The sequence below is a fragment of the Myodes glareolus genome, chromosome 9 (genome assembly GCF_982192425.1).
Source record: "Myodes glareolus chromosome 9, mMyoGla1.1, whole genome shotgun sequence".
Taxonomy (NCBI): domain Eukaryota; kingdom Metazoa; phylum Chordata; class Mammalia; order Rodentia; family Cricetidae; genus Myodes; species Myodes glareolus.
In genome coordinates this window covers 67,239,234-67,262,761 of record NC_142034.1, presented here as the reverse complement: position 1 = coordinate 67,262,761, position 23,528 = coordinate 67,239,234, and the positions used below count along the sequence as shown (strand labels likewise).

General features: G+C 45.3%; 1 pseudogene; it reads left to right on the top strand.

Moving 5' to 3' along the window:
* The first annotated feature begins 18,445 nt into the window (after positions 1–18,445).
* On the top strand, positions 18,446–18,633 carry LOC148120960 (Nuclear RNase P; annotated as a pseudogene).
* Positions 18,634–23,528: the final 4,895 nt, after the last annotated feature.

Sequence of the window (23,528 nt, the reverse complement as noted above, 5' to 3'; positions counted from 1 at the left end):
AATGGGTTGTCTAGGCTGTCTGGCCCAACTTCCACATGCCCATCACCATTTTCTAGGCAGGCTCTGTAAAAGGGACCCACATGGCACCCCATACCCCATTCCCCTTCTTCAATACTTTTCAGCTCTGTCAGCTTCCGTTGGTTGTCAGGATCCATTGCTATTTCCTCAGCTCAGAATTTTCCACCCAGTTCTATTTAAACCTGGCTCTTCCTTACCTGAGTCTTCCGTAGCTACACCCTGTACACCACCTCTGAGGTGGCTCTGAAGTTACTGTCTCTTGCCACTCATCCTCATCCCATAATATCTTGCTTTCTTGTCTGTGTGCCTCTCCTTCTTCCAGACAGAACATAAATTCACAGGCCCATTCACAAATCATCAATCATTGTTTGCCAATAACTCGTTCCCTGAGGTGAGTGGAGCTGAAACACTAGTGGTGACTAAAAGAGTTTGAGGGCATCACCCTCCCCCAGGGAAGCCCCAGAACCCAGCCCCCCGCCTTCCACTCCCCACCCCGCCGCTCTGTGGGAAGGGGCAGAAGGAGTCCGGCTCTCCCTTGCCTTGTGAAGCTAGTTAAGGGTGTTTGGGTGCACAGAGGCATGAGGGAAAGAAGCAATGTGTCGAGAACAAGCAGGAGACAAACTGAAGCAGGAGGATGCAGAGAAAGATGGCTTCAGGACCATGATAAAACCCGACCCTAACTCTAAGCATGTTCTTGATGTTTGCTGTGTCCCCAAGAAGTCTCTTCCATGGGAAAGCCTTCAGTCCACAGAGTTTGGTGAAGTCTTTGTGTAAAAGACTAAAAGTATCTGACAAGACTGAGTGGGGTTGCCATGACTACTCCAAAGTGTTTACAAAGTAACAGGTTTTTTTAAATTTCTTTTCTTAAAAAAAAAGAAAGAAAGAAAACTCTTTTTCCAATTCATCTAACAATCCCTCCCACTCCCTTCCGTCCTCCCATTTCCTCCACACACCCTCCCACTCCACCTCCTCCTCTCCTCAGAGAGGGAAAGGCACATTGCTTTGGGGAAAGTCCAAGGCCCTCCCTACTATATCTAGGCTGAGAAAGGTATCCGTCCAAAGAGAAAAGGTTCCCAAAAAGTCAGTACAAGCAGGAGAGATAAATCCTGGTGCCACTGCCGGTGGCCCCTCAGTCTGCCTGAGTCATACAACTGTCACCCACATTCAGAGGGACAAGTTTGGACCTATGCTGGTTCCTTCCCTCTCTGGCTGGAGTTGGTGAGCTTCCATTAGTTCAGGTAAACTGTTTCAGTGGGTGAACCCATCATGGTCTTGACCTCTTTGCTCGTATTCTCACTTCTCCCACTCTTCAACTGGACTTTGGAAGCTTAGCCCAGTGCTCTGCTGTGGGTCTCTGCCTGTTTCCATCAGTTGGTGGATGAAGGTTCTACGGTGATATTTAAGATATTCATCAGTCTGACTACAGGACAAGGCCAGTCCGTGCACCCTCTCCTCTACTGCTTAGGGTCTTAGCTGGGGTCATCCTTGTGGATTCCTGGGAATTTCTCTCGTGCCAGGTTTCTTGCTAGCCCCAAAATGGTTTCCTCAATCAAAATATCTTTTTCCTTGCTCTTATCTCTGTCCTTTCTCCATCTCAACTATCCTGTTCCCTCAAGTTCTCCTCCACCCTCCCCTTCACCTCCTCTTCCCCTTCCATCCTCCCTTCTCCCCTCACCCCCGTGCTCCCAATTTTGTCAGGCGATCTTGTCTATTTCCCCTTTCCAGGTGGATCTATATATGCTTTTATTAGGGTTCACCTTGCAAAGTAACAGGTTTTACGAGGAAAAGTAAAGCGGTCCTGGGAGGGCAGGGAAGGCACCAGAAGGTAAGCAAAGAATTCAGTTGAAAAATGAGAGGCTATGGAAAGGGGGCATCCTCACCTGACACTTAGAAAGAAGCCCCTCTTTTATAGTTTGTTGTTTATGTGTATGCATGTTTTGTCTACATGTATGCATGTGCACCACATACATGCAGTTCCAGCAGAGGCCAGAAGAAGGCATTTGGTTCCCTGGAACTGGTGTGAAGGAGGGCTGTGAGCTGCCACATGGGTGTTAGGAACTAAACCCAGGTCCTTTGTAGGAGCAGCAAGTGCTCTTTACCTCTGAGCCATCTCTCCAAGAGATGGTCCAAAAAAGACATTTTAATGACACACCAAAAACATGGCCACAAAAATAGCAGAAAATGGTAATCCAGAAGAGAAGTTGGAATTGAATATATAGAGAGTTAAGAGTAGACGATAAAAAAAGACATTTGAATGATAAAAAATTGAAAAAATATAAATAGTCTGATCTCCAAAATATATAAAGAACTCAAGAAACTAGATATTAAAATTCTAATTAACCCAATTAAAAAGTAAGGTAGTGAACTGAACAGAGAATTCTCAACAGAAGAAGTTCAAATGGCCAAAAGACACTTAAGGTCATGTTCAACTTCCTTAGTGATCAGGGAAATGCAAATCAAAACAACTTTGAGATACCATCTTACACCTGTCAGAATGGCTAAAATCAAAAACACCAATGATAGCCTATGCTGGAGAGGATGTGGAGTAAGGGGAACACTCATCCATTGCTGGTGGGAATGCAAACTTGTGCAACCACTTTGGAAATCAGTGTGGCGGTTTATCAGGAAACTGGGAATCAACCTACCTCAGGATCCAGCAATACTACTCTTGGGAATATACCCAAGAGATGCCCTATCATACCACAAAAGCATTTGTTCAACTATGTCCATAGCAGCATTATTTGTAATAGCCAGAACCTGGAAACAACCTAGACATCCCTCAAAGGAAGAATGGATAAAGAAAGTGTGGAATATATACACATTAGAGTACTACTCAGCGGGAAAAAAAAACCAATGATATGTTGAATTTTGCATGCAAATGGATGGAAATAGAAACACTATCCTGAGTGAGATAACCCAGACCCAAAAGTATGAATATGTTATGTACTCACTCATTAGTCGACCCTAGCCATAAACCAAGGACATTAAGCCTATAGTTCACAAGCCTAGAGAAGCCAAATAACAAGGTGAACCCAAAGAAAAACATATATAGATAGCCTCCTGGAAATTGGAGGCAAACAAGATTGCAGGGCAAAAGTTGGGAGCAGGTAGGTGGGGGTAGGGATGGGAGTGAGGTTGGGAGAAGGGGAGACAGGGAGAGGAAAAGGAGAAGGGAAAGACTGGAGAGAGCTTGGGGGAGTGGGAGGGTGGAGATGGAGGAAGGGTGGATATAGGAGCAGGGAAGAAGATATCTACATTAAGGGAGCCATTTTAGGGTTGGCAAGAGACTTGGCGCTAGAGGGGATCACAGGTGTCCACGGGGATGTCCCCAGCTAGGTCCTTGAGCAGCAGAGTAGAGGGTGCCTGAACTGTCCTTGCCCCACTATCACACTGATGATTATCTCGAATATCACCATAGAATCTTCGTCTGGAGACGGAGACAGAGACAGAGACCCTCATCAGAGCCTCTGATGAGGCTGGACTGAGCTCCCAAGGTCCAGTTGAAGGGCAGAAGGGGGGAGAAGAGGAACAAGGAAGTCAGGACTGTGAGGGGTTGGTCCACCCATTGAGGCAGTGTGCCTGTTCTAATGGGAGCTCACCAAATCCAGCTGGACCGGGTCTGAATGAGCATGTGATCAAACCGGACTCTCTGATTGTGGCTGACAATGGGGGCTGACTGAGAAGCCATTGATAAAGGCACTGGGACTTGTTTTTACTGCATGTGCTGGCTTTTTGGGACCCTAGTCTATTTGGATGCACAGCCTCCTAGGCCTGGATGGAGGGAGGAGGGCCTTGGACTTCCCACAGGGCAGGGTTCCCTGCCTGCTCTCAAGCAGGGAGGGGGAGGGAGGAGAGTGAATGGGGGAGCAGCAGGGGAATGGGAGGAGGGGAGGAAATGTAAATTTTTGAATGGAAAAATAAAAAATAAATAAATAAAAAAGAAAAAATATATAAATACATAGACACTTTAGACAGAATAACTCATTGTCCTCCCCTCTGTCTTGTCTTGAAACATAATCAGAAAAATAATAATCTCAAGGTTTTTCCTTTGTTTTCTCTTTCACAAAAACATGTGTTGTGATCCAGAAGTCTTGTGTTCACATATGAACTCATTGAGGAGGAAATAAAGAAGCTGTTAACATAATTTGATTGAGTAATCAGCTTAATGAACTGGTTAGAAACCGTTTAGTGATGATACAGAAATTAATTTCTCAGTCTTGGAAACCATTAAGAAATAAGAATAACACATACTAGAGTTTTCTACCCAGGTATGGGCAACCCAGCTTCTCCTCATTGGGGCATTATCTCCTGCTAATCTTTAGACAGGTGATCCTCCCAGTCACATGATCACCCAGTCTTAATACCGTGTTCCATGCAAACACAATCCTTCTTTTTCTGGACCCACCCCAGGTCAATTAAAACATTTTAAAGAATGTTTAAAATTTGAAATTTGGGGATCTACAACCAGAAAAGCAGGTAAACTAATGGCAGATCTTCTCCCTCCTCTTCTCCAAATCCAGTCCCCAATCTTATCCCCAGCTCTGCAGCAGAGCATCTGCTGCACCTTCCCTTCCTCCCTGCCCCCATCTCCATGAATCACACAGACCAGACCGCTTCCTCCAACCTTCTTCCCCTTCCTTCATTCCATTGTCCTCTTCCAGCCCCCCAACACCAGCAGGCATTCCCTGGGAACCCACCAGACAAGCCTGCCAGAAAAAGCAAGAAAGCCAGCTAAGCAGGTAGGTGAGCTTCAGAACTTCACTCTCCTTTCTCCTCCAAATCCCTTAGTCTGATCCCAGGTCTGTAGGAGACTACTCTCCACTGTCTTCCCCGTTCCCAGGGAAGCAAATAGATCATGGTGGAACACCCTCATTACCTCCCTCCTCTGGATGCCCCTAGCCATCTCTCCGCCCAAATCTATTCATAAATGTCAGCTCCCAGTACCTAAAAGCACATTTAACCTGGAATCCTCAGAGACCACACCTAACAAGATCCCAGAAGAATTTCCTACCAGACAACAGACAGCCACCTCACCTGCCTAAGAACCAGAGATGACAGCAGAAACCAAGGAAATAAACACCCAACCAACAAGACAAGATCAGATATCAGCACCTAGATTTATAATCATCCCAAAAGCAGATGCCTAAAAGCCATCATAAAAACATAGTAAGTAACAGCTAGGACAATAGGTCCCCACTCGAGCACAGCAAACCTACTACAGTAGACCCTGAGAACTGCAACATGGCTGAAGCATAAGACAAAGACCTTAAAACAATCTTTATTAACATGATACAGGTCCTTAAAGATGAAATGAGCAAATCTCTTAAAGAAATCTGTGAAAACACACAGTGGGAAGAAATGAATGAAACCATTCAACATTTGAAAGTGGAAATAGAATCAACAAAGAAAACCCAAACTGAGGGAAATCAGGAAATGGAAAACTTAGGAACTTGATTAAGAATGTGAGAAACAAGCCTCAGCAACAGAATACAAAAGATAGAAGAGATAATCTCAGGCATTGAAGACATGATAGAAGAAATGGATACATCAGTCAAAGAAAATGTTGAATCTAAAACAGTCTAGGCACCAAAAAAAAAATCCATGAAATCTGGGACACTATGAAAAGACCAAATCTAGGAATAATAAGAATAGAGGAAGGAAAAGAAACCCAAGTCAAAGGCACAGAAAATACTTCCACAAAATAATAGAAGAAAATACCCCTAAAGAAGAAGATACCTATCAACTTGATACAAGAAGTAGAAAGAAAACCAAACAGAGTGGACCAGAAAAAATCCTCTCAGCACATAATAACCAAAACTCTAAATGTGCAGAACAAAGAAAGAATATTAAAAAGATGCAAGGGAAAACGAACAAATAAAGGCAGTATAAAGGCAAACTTATTAGAATAATATCTGACTTCTCAATGAAGATTCTAAAAGGCAGAAGGGTCTGGACAGAGGTTCTACAAAAGCTAGAGACCATGGATGCCAGCCCAGGCTACTATAGCCAGCAAAACTTTCAATCATGATAGATGGGAAAAATAAGAAATTATATGATAAAACCAAATTTGAGATATAGATACATAGATAGATAGATGATAGATAGATAGATAGATAGATAGATAGATAGATAGATAGATAGATAGATAGATAGATAGATAGAAAGATATTATAAGCTATATATTTGTAGATATATATAAAGAGATAGATATACATATATAGATATACACACCCAGCTCTACAGAAGGCCCTAGAAGGAAAATGCAAACCTAAAGATGTTAACCACACCCAGAGAAACACAAGTAATAAATAATCTCAGGTAAGCAAATCAAAAGAGGGGAAATGCAGGCAAATACACACACACACACACACACACACACACACACACACACACGCACACACAAACATCAACAACAAAATAGCAGGAATCAGTAAACACTGCTCATTGGCACCTCTCAAAATCAATGGTCTCAGTTCCCCAATAAAAAGGCATAAACTAACAGAATAGATACAAAACCAAAATCCATCCTTCCACTGTAACCAAGAAACACATCTTAGCATCAAGGATAAACATTACCTCAGGGTAAAAGGATAGAAAAAATACTCCAAACAAAATGACCAAAAAAGGAAGCTGGTGTAACCATTTTAATATCTGACAAAATAGACTTCAAACTAAAACTAATGAAGAGAGATAGGAAAGAATACTACATACTCAGCAAAGGAAAAAACCCACCAAGAGGGCATTTTAGGTCTTAAAATCTATGCCCCAAAATACAAGGGCACCCAGGTTTGTAAATGAAACTCTACTACAGCTTAAATCACATACTGAGCCTCACACACTGATAGTAGGAGACTTCAATACCCAACTCTTGCCAATAGACAGATCATCCAGGCAAAACTAACCAGAAGGATGTTGGAGCTAACAGATGTTATTAAACAAATGAACCTAACTGATATCTACCAAACATTACACCCAAACACAAAAGGATATACTATTGTTCTTTTAAAAAGAATATGATGTTGGGATGCCCCCGGCGGCTCGCGGAGCAGCTCCTAGTCCGACAAAGATGGCTGTGGGTCCCTGCAAGATCTCCAGGGTGGCAGCACCGTGCGGCCGGGGGAGTCAGGCAGGCAGTTACGGTGGATAAAAGGCTCACAGGACATAGTATTATTTAAAGAAGAGGGAGACATTTATTGCTTAAAGAAGAGGAAAACAGAGAGACATAAGAGAAATATAGAGAGAACAAAGACACACGTACACACGACATGAGACAAACACACAAGAGAGAAAGAAGATGGCAGCGAGGGAGGTCCGAAGTGGCTGGGGTGGGCGTGGTTAGTTCTTAAAGTGACAGCAAAAGAATAACATTCCCGGATCCTTTTTATAATAAAAAGTAGAAGGTTAGACATTACAGTTTGAAGGAATTGGGTCGGCGAATTCTCAAGACTGCTTCCGGCTGATTTGTGGGCGTCGTCTTTGGGGGGGGTGAGGGAGATCTGAGAGAAGCTGGGTGTTGGTCACATTTTGGCATAGCTGGTCTCTGTTCCCAACAGGACAGATGTCTGTGGCATGGAAATGTCTGGTGTCCCTTGTACCTGGTTAGGGTGTTGGCAGAACAGAGGACAAAGTTAAACTGAGAAAAAAAAATTTAGGACCAGGGAATTGAGGGGTTATGTATCTGACCTGTTTACGGTGGGTTCTTTAATTTGGCTCCCTGGAACTTATAAGAAAAGCAGAAGTTTTCGACATATACATTGTATTAAGAACTCCTTGAGTTTGTAAAAACAGAAATTATAATGAAAAGTATTTTTATTTGATGAGACAACCTGGCAAAACCTCTCAGCTATCAGACTGTCAGAGATCTTTGAGAAGGATAAGATTTTACTTGAGTTATTGATTAAAAAATGACAGAGAACTTACTTGGTTGGCATCCAGAGCTACTCTGTTGGGTCCTCCCTGGTCGCTGAAGGTTGCATTTGACCTTTGTTGTTTAATGTAGAGCCTGCCAGGCTTTTGAAGACCCTGTGGACTAAGAAATCTTTAGGAAGACAGGCCTACCTTGACCTGGGCAGCTAGACTGTCGATTCCAGTGATCCTGTCCACGTTTGGAGGTCTACAGTTTAGGTGAAAGGCAGTTTTTGCCCAATGGTCAGCGCTTGGCAGTCTACAGTTTAGGTGAAAGGCAGTTTTTGCCCAATGGTCAGCGCTTGGCAGTCGAAGCAAACTGCAGATGGACGGTGGTCTTTTCTATGGGAAGGTACTCTGCATGCTAACAAAAGGGAAACATAAACACCAACATTGTTACAAACCCTGTGATTCACAATAGTGCTCTGTCTGCAAGATGTGCTAGAGTAATGGTGGTGCAAAGCTTGTGAGAGCAAACACCCGACGTCCACTTTGACATAAGGCCCACTCCACTAGATGTAACCCATGCCAGGAGCTCTATGACTAAGACCAAACCAGTATTTGAACTCTCACCATAGCTACAGCAGCTAATTGCAAGATGATTTAAACAAATTCAAAGTCTGAGGCTACAGCGATGGCTCAGTGGTTCAGAGCTCTCTCTGCTGTTGCAGAGAACTGGGGTTCAGTTACTAGCACCCACGTGATGGCTAATGACAATCTGCAGATACAGTTCCACGGGATCCAGTGCCCTCTTCTGGCCTATACTGGCACATCTTGCACTTGTTGTGTCTACATACTTGCAGGCAAAACATGCATATATAAATAAAATTTAGATAATAAATAATTTTTAAGTTCAAATTTTTTATCTCTCCAATTGTTTACATATGTTAACATCCTTCCCTTTGGAAGGGCATCCCCTACTACTCTCTAATCCCGTGGTCCTTACTGTCATCCTGCCAATTATGCTACCTATGTCCCCATTTAACTTCCATGAGTCTCCATTGTCTCCTGCACCCCGAGGTAAGGACTGATTTTCTACCAGCCTGCCCCTTTGGCCTGGTGTCAGCTCCAAGTCATAAACAGTTGAGAGTTCTTCAGATACAGAGTTACAGAAGCAGTAAGTGAGTGCTTATATCAGTTCCTTTCTGTACATAAAATTTCATTTTCCTAAACTTTGGGCAGGAAGTTCATTAGAGAGGGTCTCTCCCTCTGTCTTCTTTCCCTTCGAATCATTTGAGGGAAGGGGCTTTGTTACCCATGTTTCTTTCAGTTCGGCAGAATCTGATCGTCAGCAGTTGACTGCGGGCTTTGCATCAGCCACTTCCCACCAGCTCTGATGGGAAGACACATTAAATACACAAACACCGTGAGGACTCGAGCTGAACAGACAAACACAACATAAGAAGGGAACAAATAAGGGGGAAAATTACTCTCACTCACAGGCATAAACAGCCAATAGAATATCGGCTCTCAGAAGCCCCTTGAAAACCTACGCCCTCTGTTAGCCAATAGAATATCGGCTCCCAGAAGCCCCTTGAAAACCTACACCCTCAGTTAGCACATTAGAAAACTCCCCCTTTGCACAGCTCGTCCACTCAGAATGATGGTCACTGTTCCCTGAGAATCTGTCGCTCAGACACAAAGTCTTTTCATAACTGTTGTCTCTCTGGGTCCTTCACAATGTCCCAAGGGGCAGATAACAGTGACTGTATCTCCCATTTTGTAAATTACAACCAAGACTCATGAAGGACAAGACATTTTCTCAGAATCACATGGATGAAAGTGGATGAGTTTAGAGTGGAGCCTGAGAGTCCTAACTTCTGACCTCCACCATCCGTCAAGTGAGAGCATCAGGTGGCTGCTGTGGGTATGACCCCTTGTATGAAGGAAAAATGAAAAACACCCTCAGGTAGGACGTGACATAATTAACCAAGCCCTGACACTACAAACAAAAAATTTTAAGTAAGGGCTGGAGAAAAAGGTCAGTCTGTGAAGTTCTTGCCATGAAGCATGAAAACCCGAGTTGTTCTTTCCCCGAAACATGTAAAATCTGAGCACAACAGCAGATACCTGTAAACCCAGCACTACTGGGACAGGGTCAGAAGGATTCCCCCAGGGCTCCCTGGACAGCCAGTCCAGTCATATCAGTGTGCTCCAGGTTGAGGAAGTCTGCTTCAAAAGACTAGGGTAGAGAGGGATGGGGAAGACAGCTTATGCTAACCTCTGGCAGCGGCGAAAGCACACTCATACACACGGAGGGAGACAGACAGACAGACAGACAGAGGCTTGGAAGGCTGGCTTTATAAACTAACTCCTGGCACATTTTTCAGATTGTAAATTTTCAACAGAATTTCTCAGTTTCCCATCTTTTCTCCAATATCCACTAAGAAAGGGTTTTTACGGAGTCAGCTTGCTAATGGTTTCCATACACACAGCCTCACCTATGCCTCAAAATAAGTCTCCAAGGACACAGAAACAGTCCTAGCCTGCCCATTGTACGGACAAGAGAAGGAGCCCAGAGGAATCAAATGAGTTGCCCAAGGCCAAACCAGGGCTTTTAACTACAGCGTGGAAACCTTCACATCCCACTGCCTCACCAGCCACGCGTACATCCAGTACTCGGTAAATGAGCAAATTAATAATAGATGACCCCATTCAACGGCTAGCTCTCCTGATCACCATGCTTCTAGATTCACTATATGTCCCATCACCATTGTCCTTGCCAGAGAAAAGTCAAGACATGTAAAAAGGCCCAAAGTACAGGAAATCTTCTTCCCGAATCCCCAGGCTTCCGGTTTGCCTTCTCCCCTACCCCAGGGCAATCTTCCACCTGCACCCTCCATCCCATTTGTTCTTTCCTCTCCTGTGTTCCCGTCTGCTCATTTCTCACCAGCTAACATTCTGCACAAGCTCATGCTTCCCATGACGCCAGCATCTCTGGCACCTACCACTTGAGACACCTTAGCCTTACCATCTCCCGGTCCGGCACAGCAGGACCAGTAAGGGCAAGTGGCACACTTGGATTCCAGTCAGAAGATTTGTAGGCAGGCCTGACGTGAGGCCCCAGCTCCACAGAAACATCTTCTGCCTGTTGCAATCTTATTATGAAGATGTATCAAGGCCTGTGCCCAGGGTGGGAATGTGGTCAAGAATCTTAGGATTATCATTTTCTGCACGTTGACTTAATCATAAGCAATTTCACAGGAATCGAGACTCACAACTGAGACGGCTTGAGAACTGGGCAGAACAGTGGCTTCATCACATGGGCCTCTTTCTTTCATTCTTACAGGGTGACCCCTGCTGCCTCCTCTAGGTGCCTTTATCAGTTAACAATCAAGACAACCCCTATAGACTAACCTGATCCAGGCTGTGTCCATCTGATGACAAAGGCCAGCCACCATGCACCTCAGTGTCGTCCCTTCACGCCCAAGACAAGAAGGGAGGCAGCATCCCACATTTAAAGGTGCAGAGTTGACCTGTCAATCACAAAAATCGGTACTTAGCCTTTCAGGAGTCCAGGACTAGAGAGAGATGGATTATTCCCAGATTATAAATGAGGAACTTGGAGGCAAAAGGAAAGAAAAAAAATCATCTGAGGCTTCAAACTATAAAAAGGAGGGTCAAACTTTGAGTTTAAATCTGAGACCCACAGCCTGACCAGCTAGCCCTGTGGCTAAAGATGCCACTGGAGTATTTAGGGCAAATGCGTAGGTTCCAGCAAACCCAGTGTTCAACTAAAAACATGAGTCATGTTCAAAACAAAAGGAGATTTAAAATTAACTATAACATCACACCTACCTCAAAGGGCTGACCTACCTAGTGACCACCAACACACAAAGCACTTAAAGGAAGGCTCACACATTCTAGGAGCCGTGATGACAAAGAAGTTGAGATTGGGTGACCTTCTGTGACACTTCTTTGGAGAGAGAGAGAGACTTTTAAGAACATTCCCCAAACTTCTCACAACTTTCTTTTCCCTCCATTGGCCATTGCCACGATGAACAAAGAGTTCTTACCTCTAGTTCTGTCCAATCATTGTTTCAGGACTAAAGAATTGGAGTCCCAAAGAAGGAGTAGGGTGTGGCCAACGTCACCAGTCAAGTGGGTGACAGAGACTCTGGGTTCCTGTCAGGCTTCTCAGATACCTGTTTCCAAGACCTAAGATCTATCATGGTTCGCTTTGCTTTGTTTTGGGGTGTTGAGTCTGTTCTGAGTTGTTTCTGAGACAATGTCTGATGTATCACAGGTTGTCTTCTAACTTACTATGTTGTAAAGGGTGACCTTGAACTTCTGATCCTCCTGTGTGTGCCACCAGGACCCATTTATGCTTGGGATTAAACCTCAACTTCATGCATGCAAAACAGGTGCTCTGCCAACTGAATAGAAGCTTAGCTCCTGCTTTTGAGACAGAAGCTCACGCAGAATTCACAAGGTAGCCAAGGAAGACCTCAAGCTTTCGGCAACTATCTGCCTCAGCCTTCTATGTGTTGGCATTAGTCATAGAGGTTCAGGTTCCAAGCATGAACATCTTTTTAGACCCCCTGGATGAGTGATACCCACTGGCACATAACATCACTTCCACACTCTACCATCATGTTTAAAGCAGTTGTGAGTTCACCCAGAGGAGAGGGGAGGAGACAGTGATGTCATATCTCACTGGGAACAGTCAAAGAAGTTGCAGGCAAATTGTAAAATGTCATGGCAGCCTCTCTTGTGTGTGCTCTCATTAGCCTAAGATACCTGTAAGGCCCTCAAGATCAAGGTCAGCTCTTCCTTACATCACCTCCCCTCTGCTGCCAGGACTGTGCTGAAATCAAATGAGCACATTCCTCTGAGCCTTGGCTGAGAGTGGTTCCCTGCAGGATTCTGATCAGGCGTGGTGGCTGCTCCATCCCATGACCCTGTTTATTTCCTCCACTCACCCCACTATTGGCCTCAGTCTCCTTATCTGCCTCACTGCCAAGTTCTATCTGGATCTACTTGCCATCCTTGGTAACGACAGCCCCATCAGAGGACACCAGCATCTTCTAGAGTTACCTCTCCCTGGTGCCTGCTTTGCTTACAGAATGGAAGTTTGGGACCCCTGGCATTATGGCAGATGGTAGCTGGTGTTGCTGTTCTCAGACTGGCTAGTCTCAGTCTCCCCTCGCCTCCGTTCTCCAGCCTTGCTGCTCTCTTTCTCCTCCAACAAAGTCCTTTCTGATGTAGGTGGGTCTTCTATCTATCTGTTGCTTTCATTGGTTAATTAATAAAGAAAACTGCTTGGCCTGATAGGTCAGAACATAGGTGGGTGGAGTAGACAGAACACACACACACACAACTACTCCTTGAACCTGCTCAGTGAGGCCTCTCTGAGCACAGGCTGTCCAGACACTGCTCTTTTCTCGCCAGTGCTCCCCCACCACAGCCTAAGTGACCACGACTTGTTTCACCTTTGTGTTGATCTTATGAGCACAGAGACCTCATCTCTTTTGCTCACAGCTCTGCTCTGTGCACCTTGAGTCCTCTCTGGCCTGTGGACTCGGCTCAGCACACACCTCTAAATGAATGAACCATATGCTATGTGGCTTCTGGGAGCAAACGTCAAGTCTAAAACTATTTACTCCTAAAAAAGAAAACTACAACAGTTCCCCACAGTTGCCAGTGATCTTCCTGTCCACACAGGCTGTGATGTAAGAAATAGGGTAGAAGGAATCAAAGAATATTAGAGCTCCAAGAGGACCCTCTGAGATCATTTAATTTCTCATTTTGTAAATGAGAAAACTGGAACTCAGAGAGGTTTTGGGATTTTACCCAAGACCATATCCACTTCTTCATAACAGTATTTCTTAGTGTTTAATTTCTCTAATTAAACAAGCAATTGTCCATTGAAACAATTAAATCTACACAGAAACAATGCCTCATAGAGACTGCAGGGTCTCCGCCCTGCTTATTAATCCACAAAGGCCCAGGAATACAGCTTTGTGAGTGTGCAAATACGTGTGCATCTGTATTTTCACTAAACGTGGATTGCCTTGAAAATTCCTGTAGATCTAAAAGCAAAGACTTTTTGAAAGCAATTTTGAAATTCTGTCAGTCATAATAGGTCAAGACAAAGAATGCCAGTAGATGCTCTGTATTAACAATAAGAAGGCCAGAAGGCCAGGGACTGGAGAGATGGCTCAGGAGTTAAGGGCACTTGCTGCTCTTACAGAGGACCCGGATTCAACCTTTATCACTCACTTAGAGTGCAATTTTTCCTGAAACTTCAATTCAAAGGAACCCAACACTCTCTTGTGGCCTCTGAAGTTACCTACACACACACACACACACACACACACACACACACACACACACGGTGCACATACACATAAATTAAATAAATAGACTGTTTTGGGTTTTCGTGACAGGGTTTCTCTGTGGTATAGCCCTAGATGTCCTGGAACTAGCTCTTGTAGAACAAGCTGGCCTCGAACTCACCAAGATTCACCTGCCTCTGCCTCCCAAGTGCTGGGATTAAAGGCGTGCACCACCACCACCAGGCATCAAAAGACATTTTTAAGAAAAGCATCCACAGTGCCGATAAATGGCTCTGAAGGAGATGCTCAGCATGACCTGAGATACCAATGATGCAATGTGAAGAGGATGAGGATGTTCATCAAGCGGTCAGGAGAGCCCCTCTATGAAGATGCTGGAGGAGAGTGCTCGCCTTTGCAGAGGAAGCCACCAAAGGCAGAGCTGAGGACAGAGCCATCTGTGCTGGAGGGAAGAAATGATAGCCTTCAGGCTAGAACAGGTGGGCTGGAAGAACTGAGGGGCGAGACACTGGTCTAGAGTACAGTGAACAGAGATGAAATCAGAAGAGCGGACAGTGTTGGACTGGTACAGAGGCATCTTGAGGCACCAGGGTGAAGTGGGAGGGAGCGATGTAAAAACTGTTTCACCATCTGCCTGCTGCTTGTCTCAACTCCCTGATTACATCACAGAGTGGGGTTGATGCCCCACATGTCCTCGGGGACCACAGATCCAATCCAATGATCAACACAAACCTTGTAGAAAGGGGAGGGAAAGAGCCACCCTGTGCCCTCTATAGTTCACAGCCAACTTAGTCAACAGACACAGGTGAAAAACTCAACTGTGGCACAGCAAAACCCTTCAGGTATCAGTAACAGGAAGTGTGACAGGTAGGACGCACTGTGAAAAAAAAAAGGAAGAGCTGAGCAAGGAATGTCCGTGGAGACAGAGCGAGGAATCTCAGTGGAGACAGGATATGAGCCGTTTCTTGAAGCTGGTATGAACTGGTGTGGTGTGGGATGGGGAAAAGCCGTGGAGTAAGACAGCACCTAGCGGAGAGGAGTGAAGAGCCAGCGAGAGAGGCTAAGAAACAGAAGTGGAAGAAGAGAGTCTAGGAAACCTAAGTCGGACACCAAGAGGGCTGTGAATGCCTACCTCTGCGGAGGGCATTTGAGGAAGGGCCTGGCCTCACCGATATTAGCAGACTGTGGACCTCAGCTCCCCACTTGGCAGCTGCTAGAGCAGGGCCATGCCTTCCGCCAAGTCGCTGTCTCCTCCTTAGGAAACTGACAAAATGCACGCTGGGGTTGGAATGTGGAATACCCTCCATAGGCACCTGTGTTTGAGCACTCGGTCCCCAGATGAAAGTGCTGTAGAAGTTTGGGAGGTGGAGGCTGGCTGGAGGAAGAGGGTCACTGGGAGCCTGGTTCCATTTCCTGTCACCTGAGGACATCCTGTGAGGAGTGACATCGGCTCCCGTTGCCACACCTTCCCCACCATGATGGACTGTGGAGCTTTTTGACCTGTGAGCCAGAATAAGCCTGTTCTCCACCAGGTTGCTTTTGTCCAGTATTTTGATACAGCAATGAAACTAGAATCTATCAGGGCTAACCATATGTGGTGGTTGAGACTGAACTAAGACACCAAACACCAATGTCTAGTGTATACATAGTAAGTGCTCAATAAATCCTGGTGACATGTGACACTAATAGAAGATGATTTAGACATGGAAGGGCCCAGAACTATGGCTCAGAAGCTACTAGTCTGAGTTGTAAGGAGGGTAGGCTGGAGATCAGAGTGAGGAGAGCAATAGTAATTTAAGTATTTAAGTCATGTCTGGGGAGCAGGAATCCTAAATGTCATTCAACACAACTCTCTTTTTGGAGCTAAAACAAGTGAAATTCAAAGAAGGGTGTCACTGTTGGAGCTGGTATGTGACTCCCTATCTTCCTCCTAGGCTCTGCCTTTGGACCTTTTCTGTGCTCACAAACCATTAGCAACTTGGGACCAAAGCAGCAAAATGCATGCTGCATACTGACTTCAAGGACTTGGAACTTGTGATTCAAGCCAGGCTAGAACAAAATGCCATGCTGTTGACTCAAATTGAGACTGAGTGATCATTATGAGCCATCTTTGCCCCCACCAGGCCAACATTTTCCAGCCTTGAAGTCCAAGATGGATTCATAGCTAAACTTGAGCTGTGTAGGGCAAATGGAAGGAACAGCCCCTGGACCTGCGACAACAGCTCATCCCTGTTTGATGCTAATTACACACGAAGGCTTGAATTAAGAAGACATCATTAAAAGTACATTAGGTTTAATTATGCAGCCGCAACAGTCAGGGAGAGGTGCCGCTTAGTGCAGAATACATAATTAGATGAGACCTAATCCATTAGATACTTATTTGTTAAGAAAATATGCCTCATCTGTAAGTGTCACCATAGAATGATTTGGAACCGATTCCCAGAGAGGCCATTCCTACCACCCATCACACCCTCATTGATACAGCCTGCGGTGACATTCCACACTGCAGTGCCTCCAACCCCTGCAAGGGAACATGAGACAGGCTCTGTATTCCGCATGAGCCTCCATCTGTCCTTTGATTAGGCTGACAAGAGACCTGGGATAAAAGTCAAGAGTCTTGGGTTCCGTCACCACCATAACTACTCCCTAGCTGGGTGATATTTGGGCAAGCTCTTTAATCTCTACATATTTTGGTTTCCCCATCTATAAGTTATTTTAGTCATTGAAATCCTATCACAGAGCTGAGGAGTGATTAAGTGATAAAATCTATGCAAAGTGCTTAGAGTAGTGCCTCAGGTGCCTATGCACTTAGAAAATGACAGTTCCTATTCTCTGTCATCATCATCATCACCACTGATTTCCTCACCATCACTACCACCATCAACATCATCATCATCGCCATCATCATCATCATCATCATCTGTTGGGAGCCACCTGGAGGCACAGGTGGTCCTGCAGTTTGGAGGTAGCCACGTGGGGCTGAGCAACCCTGCCTGCACCCTTGCCTGCACATGCTCAGACCAGCAGAATGGCATTAACCAATCAGGACAGCGTTCAAGCTGCTCCACCGTTTAAAAGCAGATGCCTCGGGACCCTACTTCCTCTCTCTAAGCTTTCTCTCGTCCCTGCTCTATCGTCCCTTCCCCCAATTTTCCTCAAGGGAATGCTCCAAATAAAGATGTGACCAGAGAAGGAATTCTCGTTTTTGGTGGGGTTCATTCCTGCTGGACAGGATGGCGCCCCGCAACTGGTGCCGAAACCCGGGACGCTGAGGGACCCTGACAACTACGCCGGGGGACCCTGAGAAAGCCCGGGAGAAAAAGCCAAGATCAGACACCAGCACAGAGAGCCTTGAATTTCAGAACTCTGAGAACATGGAGCGGTGAGTGACGTCGGTTGAAATCCCCAGAAAGGGGAGGAAAAGAAATGTAAAAAGGAATTTCAAAGGATAGGCCTAAATAGAAAAGAAAATACAAAAAAAAAAAAAAAAAAAAAAAAAAAAAAAAAAAAAAAAAAAAATCAAAGTTAAGGTATCTGAAAGAAGGTACAGAAAGCAACGGGGAAGAAAAATCCCTTAAGTTCAGTGCAGGAGGAATGTAAACAGCAGCAAAAAAGGCGAGGTAACTAAGGCGGGACTTTGAGGACGATGGGGTACGGGAGACCGCGGCTTCCGCTCCCTCTCCGTCCACCTGCGTACTCGCTGATAGAGACTGGAGGCAACAGTCTCGTAGGGAGGCAAACTTGATCACTGCCTTTCCTATTCTTAAAGAGCCACAGAGCTTTTGGAGGTGATTTTCGCCTAATTTTGTTAGAGAGCTCAGTCTCTGGCTCTCACGTACAAAAAACTTTAATTTTTGACTGAGAAAGACAAGCTGCTTGATCGTGCTGAGAGTGCTGGCGGCAGCCGGCCCGCCTTTGAGCGGTAATGCCTGATTAGAAACACGGAAGTGGGCCAGGCACGGTGGTGCACACCTGTGATCCCAGCTACTCAGGAGGGAGACGCAACCAGTTGCTGGCGGGGAGTTTGCTGGAGGTCTACGAACAGCCAGGTCACCATGGCGACGGGCGGGCTAAAGTCCGTGTGTCATCAGAGGCTATATGTCCCGGCCTTCTGGCGGGGCTATGGTTTTTGGAGGACCTTTTCAGCACCTGAGCGGACTCGCCTGACTGAGGCGGAAGCTGTGTGGTGAGCAGCGGCGCCATAGAAGGCAGAGAGGAGCTGAATCGGCTCTGCGGAAAAACTGTGTTTCCATAGCATCATGGGCGGGCGGAGATGAGTTCCCAGAGAACGGGGCTCTGCGCGCGGGCGGACCGGGCAGGAGAAGCCCCTCCACGGGTGGGCGGATGCCCCCCCTCGCCGGAGCTTGAAAAAGACTCACAGCCGGTGGTGCGAGTTCATTGCCTGAGGTGAAACGGCGAGCCCGCGCACGGCCCGGGGCGGGGCCATGCGGAGCGCGCCACATTGGGCCTCAGAGGCGGAGCTATGGCAGCCGCCGCCGTCTGCTGCCGCCGCCGTCCGCTGCCGCCGCCCTCAGCCAAGGTCGCTAAGAATTCAGTCAGATAAAAACATTTGTCGCCAAGAATTCAGTCAGATAAAAACATTTATCCCCCAAACATCGCCCCTTTGTCAGCAGGAAGTAGCCAGATGATCGACGTCCATTCTCCCTCAAAGAACTGGTCCTAATTATCATAATAAAGGCGCGTCAACCTGGTTATCATTACCTATTGCCCCTGGCAACGGGTGAAATAAACAATGTTACCTAGAGGTTTTTCCATCTAAATAGAGGGCTGGAGAGATGGCTCAGAGGTTAAGAGCACTGACTGCTCTTCCAAAGGTCCTAAGTTCAATTCCCAGTGACAACTGCTTTGGTTTTTAAACAATAGAGGGGGACTACACTACCAGTGACAGCTTCCCCCAGAGAAAGGATTTCTCTTGCATTCTTTACACTTAATTTTTAATTCAAAATTTTGCTGGTACAGGCAAACAAGATTTGCTTTTTGAAGCAGAGACCTGCAGATCTCTAAGTTCAAAACCAGCCTACTTCCAGTACTGATTGTGCTGAATTTTTACACTGAGAGTTTTTAATACTCTTAAATGTTAATTTGGGAGGAGAGTTTTGTTTATGTTTTTCTAGGAATGCTGACATACATCTGGATGCCAGCGAGACCGACCAGAGAGATAAAGAAGATGACCCAATGGATGCTGAATGTCCTGCTGTGGAAGATTCGTACGGAGACAGCAGAGATGACCTTCTGGGCGGTGCCAAGAGCAGCTGTTTCACACCATCGACTTGAGCAACACCCTGTGCAACCTCTTATCTCTTACTCTACTTTGCCTTTTCCTTCCTTAGGAATGGGTGGGAGCAGAGATATCCTTGGCATGCTGCGTCTAGGTGGGGACCAGATTGGAAAATAGTTTTGCCTTATTGCTCTTAAAGACAATAATTAGGGGGAGATGTTGGGAGCCACCTGGAGGCACAGGTGGTCCTGCAGTTTGGAGGTAGCCACGTGGGGCTGAGCAACCCTGCCTGCACCCTTGCCTGCACATGCTCAGACCAGCAGAATGGCATTAACCAATCAGGACAGCGTTCAAGCTGCTCCACCGTTTAAAAGCAGATGCCTCGGGACCCTACTTCCTCTCTCTAAGCTTTCTCTCGTCCCTGCTCTATCGTCCCTTCCCCCAATTTTCCTCAAGGGAATGCTCCAAATAAAGATGTGACCAGAGAAGGAATTCTCGTTTTTGGTGGGGTTCATTCCTGCTGGACAGGATGGCGCCCCGCAATCATCATCATCATCATCACTTCCACTACTCTTGTCTTAGTTTCATGCTGTGAAAAAAACACCATGGCCAAGGCAACCTACAAAAAGAAGGGTTTGTTTGGGCTTACAGTTCCAGAGGGATAGGAGTGCACCACTCTCATAATGGGGAGCATGGCAGCGGGGAAGCAGGCATGGCACTGGCAGCAGCTGAGAACGCACAAACAGAAAGTAGAGTGCACACTGGAGATCGCACAAGCCTTTTTGAAACCTCAAGTGCACCCCCAATGACATATTTCCTCCAACAAGGCTATATCCCCTAATCCTTCCCAAATAGTTCCACCAACTAGGTGCCAAATACTCAAACATATGAGCCGATGGAGGCCATTATCATTCAACCTACCCAGTCCCCATCACCATCATCACCATCGACATCATTGTCATCACCATCATCCATCACTACTGTGTGAACACATCATTCCCCCTCTCTAAGCCTGTCTTCCTTCTTTCATAGGATTAGATGACCGTACCTAGACATCCTAAAAGTATGGCTTATTCGGTTGGTTAAAGTTTGGTTGGTTGTGTTTTGTTGAGATGGCATCAATCACTTTGATAAAACATACATACACACACACACACACACACACACACACACGGCATTCGGTTTTAAACAGATGGCAGCACCTACCTGAAGTTTCCTATTGTACTATGTACCCATGGACCCAGGTAAGATGCTATAGTCTAAAACTCTCTTTTAACTGCCTACCCCTGTGAGCCACAGGACTCTGTGTCCTGTCTAGTAGGATTAACCCAGCAAGTATCCGAAGACTCACCATGGTACCAAACTCTGGCCTATCCTTCTGAGAACTGCGCATCCTCTGGCAGCACAGTTTTGCTTCTTTGCGCCCTTGTTTCTGAGTGTTGAAAGGATTAAAAAAGATTGTGGATGAAAAGAACAGACAATACCACATACAGTAAATCCTCAGCTCATAGTAGTATTGTTACTTAAAAAAAGAAAATCTTTGGAGAGATATGATCCGATTTTCTCATGTTATAGTTGCTAAATCTGAGGTACAAAGAAATATTCATTAAAGTGCAAGCACTAGGACCTGTGTTCAGCCCTCACAACGATGTTAAAACAACAAACAATAAAGATAGGTATGGTGGAGTGAGTTTGCGACCCAGTTATAGAGAAACTACACTAGATGGATCGCAAGGCCTTGCTGGTTATTTGATGAGCTCCAAGCCAATGAGAGACCCTGTTTCACAAAAACAATGTAGAAAGCACCTGGAGAAGAACACCCAAGGTTGTCCACCAGCCTTCGCACATGCACACACACACGTGTGCACTCACACACTGATAAATAAAAATTAAAAATAAGCTATATAAAGGATTCATCATATATGTTAAATTTTAAAGAAAGACGGTAAGAGAGACAGCTGACACAGCAGCAAGCTGTAGAGTGCAGGGCTAACAGACAGTGGGTCTTGTCAATGCTAACCACGCTGCTCAGAGATCAGAGGAAGATCACTCTGGAACAGCCATGCCTGTGAGCATAGGCCGTGCTGAGCAGTGCTGTCTTTGGGACTGGGCTGGCTGCCTGGCTTCACTCGCAGACATCTCCCTGACTCGTGTCCTTTCCTGTCATCACACTTTAACTCTTTGTTCAAAAAGTTCAGTCAGGAAGACAACTGCATTTTCCATACTAAAGTGCAGCAGATGGCAAAGCTCTGAATGCACAATGTTTCTATCATATATTAGTTACAAGGGGGCTGGAGAGATGGTTCAGTGGTTAAGACCACTGACTGCTGTCCCAAAACACCCATGTTCAATTCCCAGGACCCACATGGCAGCTCATGTATTAATTATTCATAATGCTAGGTATAATAATAATATTGTGACATTTTATATATGTGTATAATATATTTTGATCATCGTTACCCACCACCATCTCTTGTTCCCCTTTCATGACTGCTTTCAGGTCCCTCTTCCCAATTAGTCTCTCTTCCATGTTCGTGTCTTTTTATTTTTAACCTAGTGAGTTTGAAGTTCCCTCAGGAACAGACAAGAATGAGCAGACGCTGAGTGGCTTTAAGCCCTAAAAGATAGGACCTGCTTTATTTCAACCTAAGGACCTGTTATGGTCCATGGGCTAGGTAATTTGGTAAATGGAGTTCAAGCAGGGACCTCCAGTCTCAGCCTGAGGAGTTGGAAATGGCAACTAAAGAGAAAGCTGGAGAAGACTGAAGAGAAATAAAACCACCAAGCTCTTTCAGAAGTACCTCCGAGTTCAGATTCCCCGAAGCTGTGTGAAGGGCCTTGATAAACACTGCAGGCATTTTTTTTAGATTTTTATTTTTAATTTTATATATATGTGTGTGTGTGTGTGTGTGTGTGTGTGTGTGTGTGCATGCAATGTACCCCGTGCCCACAAAAGTGGACAGAAAAGGACACCAATCCCCTGGAACTGAAGTTACAGACAATTGTGAGCGATCCAACATGGGGGCTAAGAAGCAAACTCAAGTCTTCTGGAAGGGTAACAAAGAGCTCTTAACTGCTGCAGTAACTCTCCAGCCCCATGTCCTAGAAGTTTGCATGGAACACCCTAGAAGAGCTATGTCTTAGAAGAAAAGGCCACCCATCAGACCTAGATGGTACCACACTACTGCAGAATACATCACACTGTTGGGATATGGCTCACAGATAAATTACGTTGGATCTAAGATGAAAGCCTCCACCCTGATGGATAGTGTTCATAATGACAGAAGGGGCAATGCAGGCTGCTGGCATCAACAGTCTTTCTCAGCTGGGTGTTCTGACCTCCAGGCAAGACCTTCTCGTGGGTGCAGTAGTGGCACAATAGTTTTAGAGCAACCAACCACTGTATGATTAGATTTCAAATCAATTTCATGAGAAAAATATACTTAGTACTGTAAACCTAGACCCCCAAAAAAAAACTATGGCTGAAGATATGAATATATCACAGGCTCCCAGGGGGAATTAATGCTGATATTAAGCTAAGTAGAGAGATAGCCAAACTGCTTCTAAACGTATTTATGTTCTTAAATTAGATTAACTATTCATCTTTGCCAGAGAAGATTCCTTTGAAGATTTAGTTTTTATTTTAATCACAGTATGCATATATGTGGCTTCATGCATGTGAATGTAGTACCCAAAGAGCCCAGAAATGAGGGTCAGATGTCCTGGAACTGGACTTGCAGGCAGTTGTGAATCATTCCATATAGGTGCTGGGAACTGAACTTGGGTTCTCTGCACGAGCGGTATGCGCTCATAACTACTGAGCCGTCTTTCTATAGTTAATATAGAGGTTTATAATTTGCCAAAATACAAAGAACAAATGACTATTAAGTGTTCATTCCTAAACATAATACATCACCCACTCCAAAACCCAGGGAACACCATGAAGCGGGGATGGAGAGATTGTAAGAGGTGGCAGGTGGGAAGGAGTCCTATGACACACTGTCTTCTTGATATGATGAGACTGATGTAGTCCGGAGTACACGGCAGCTACCTCCACACAACCTGTACAA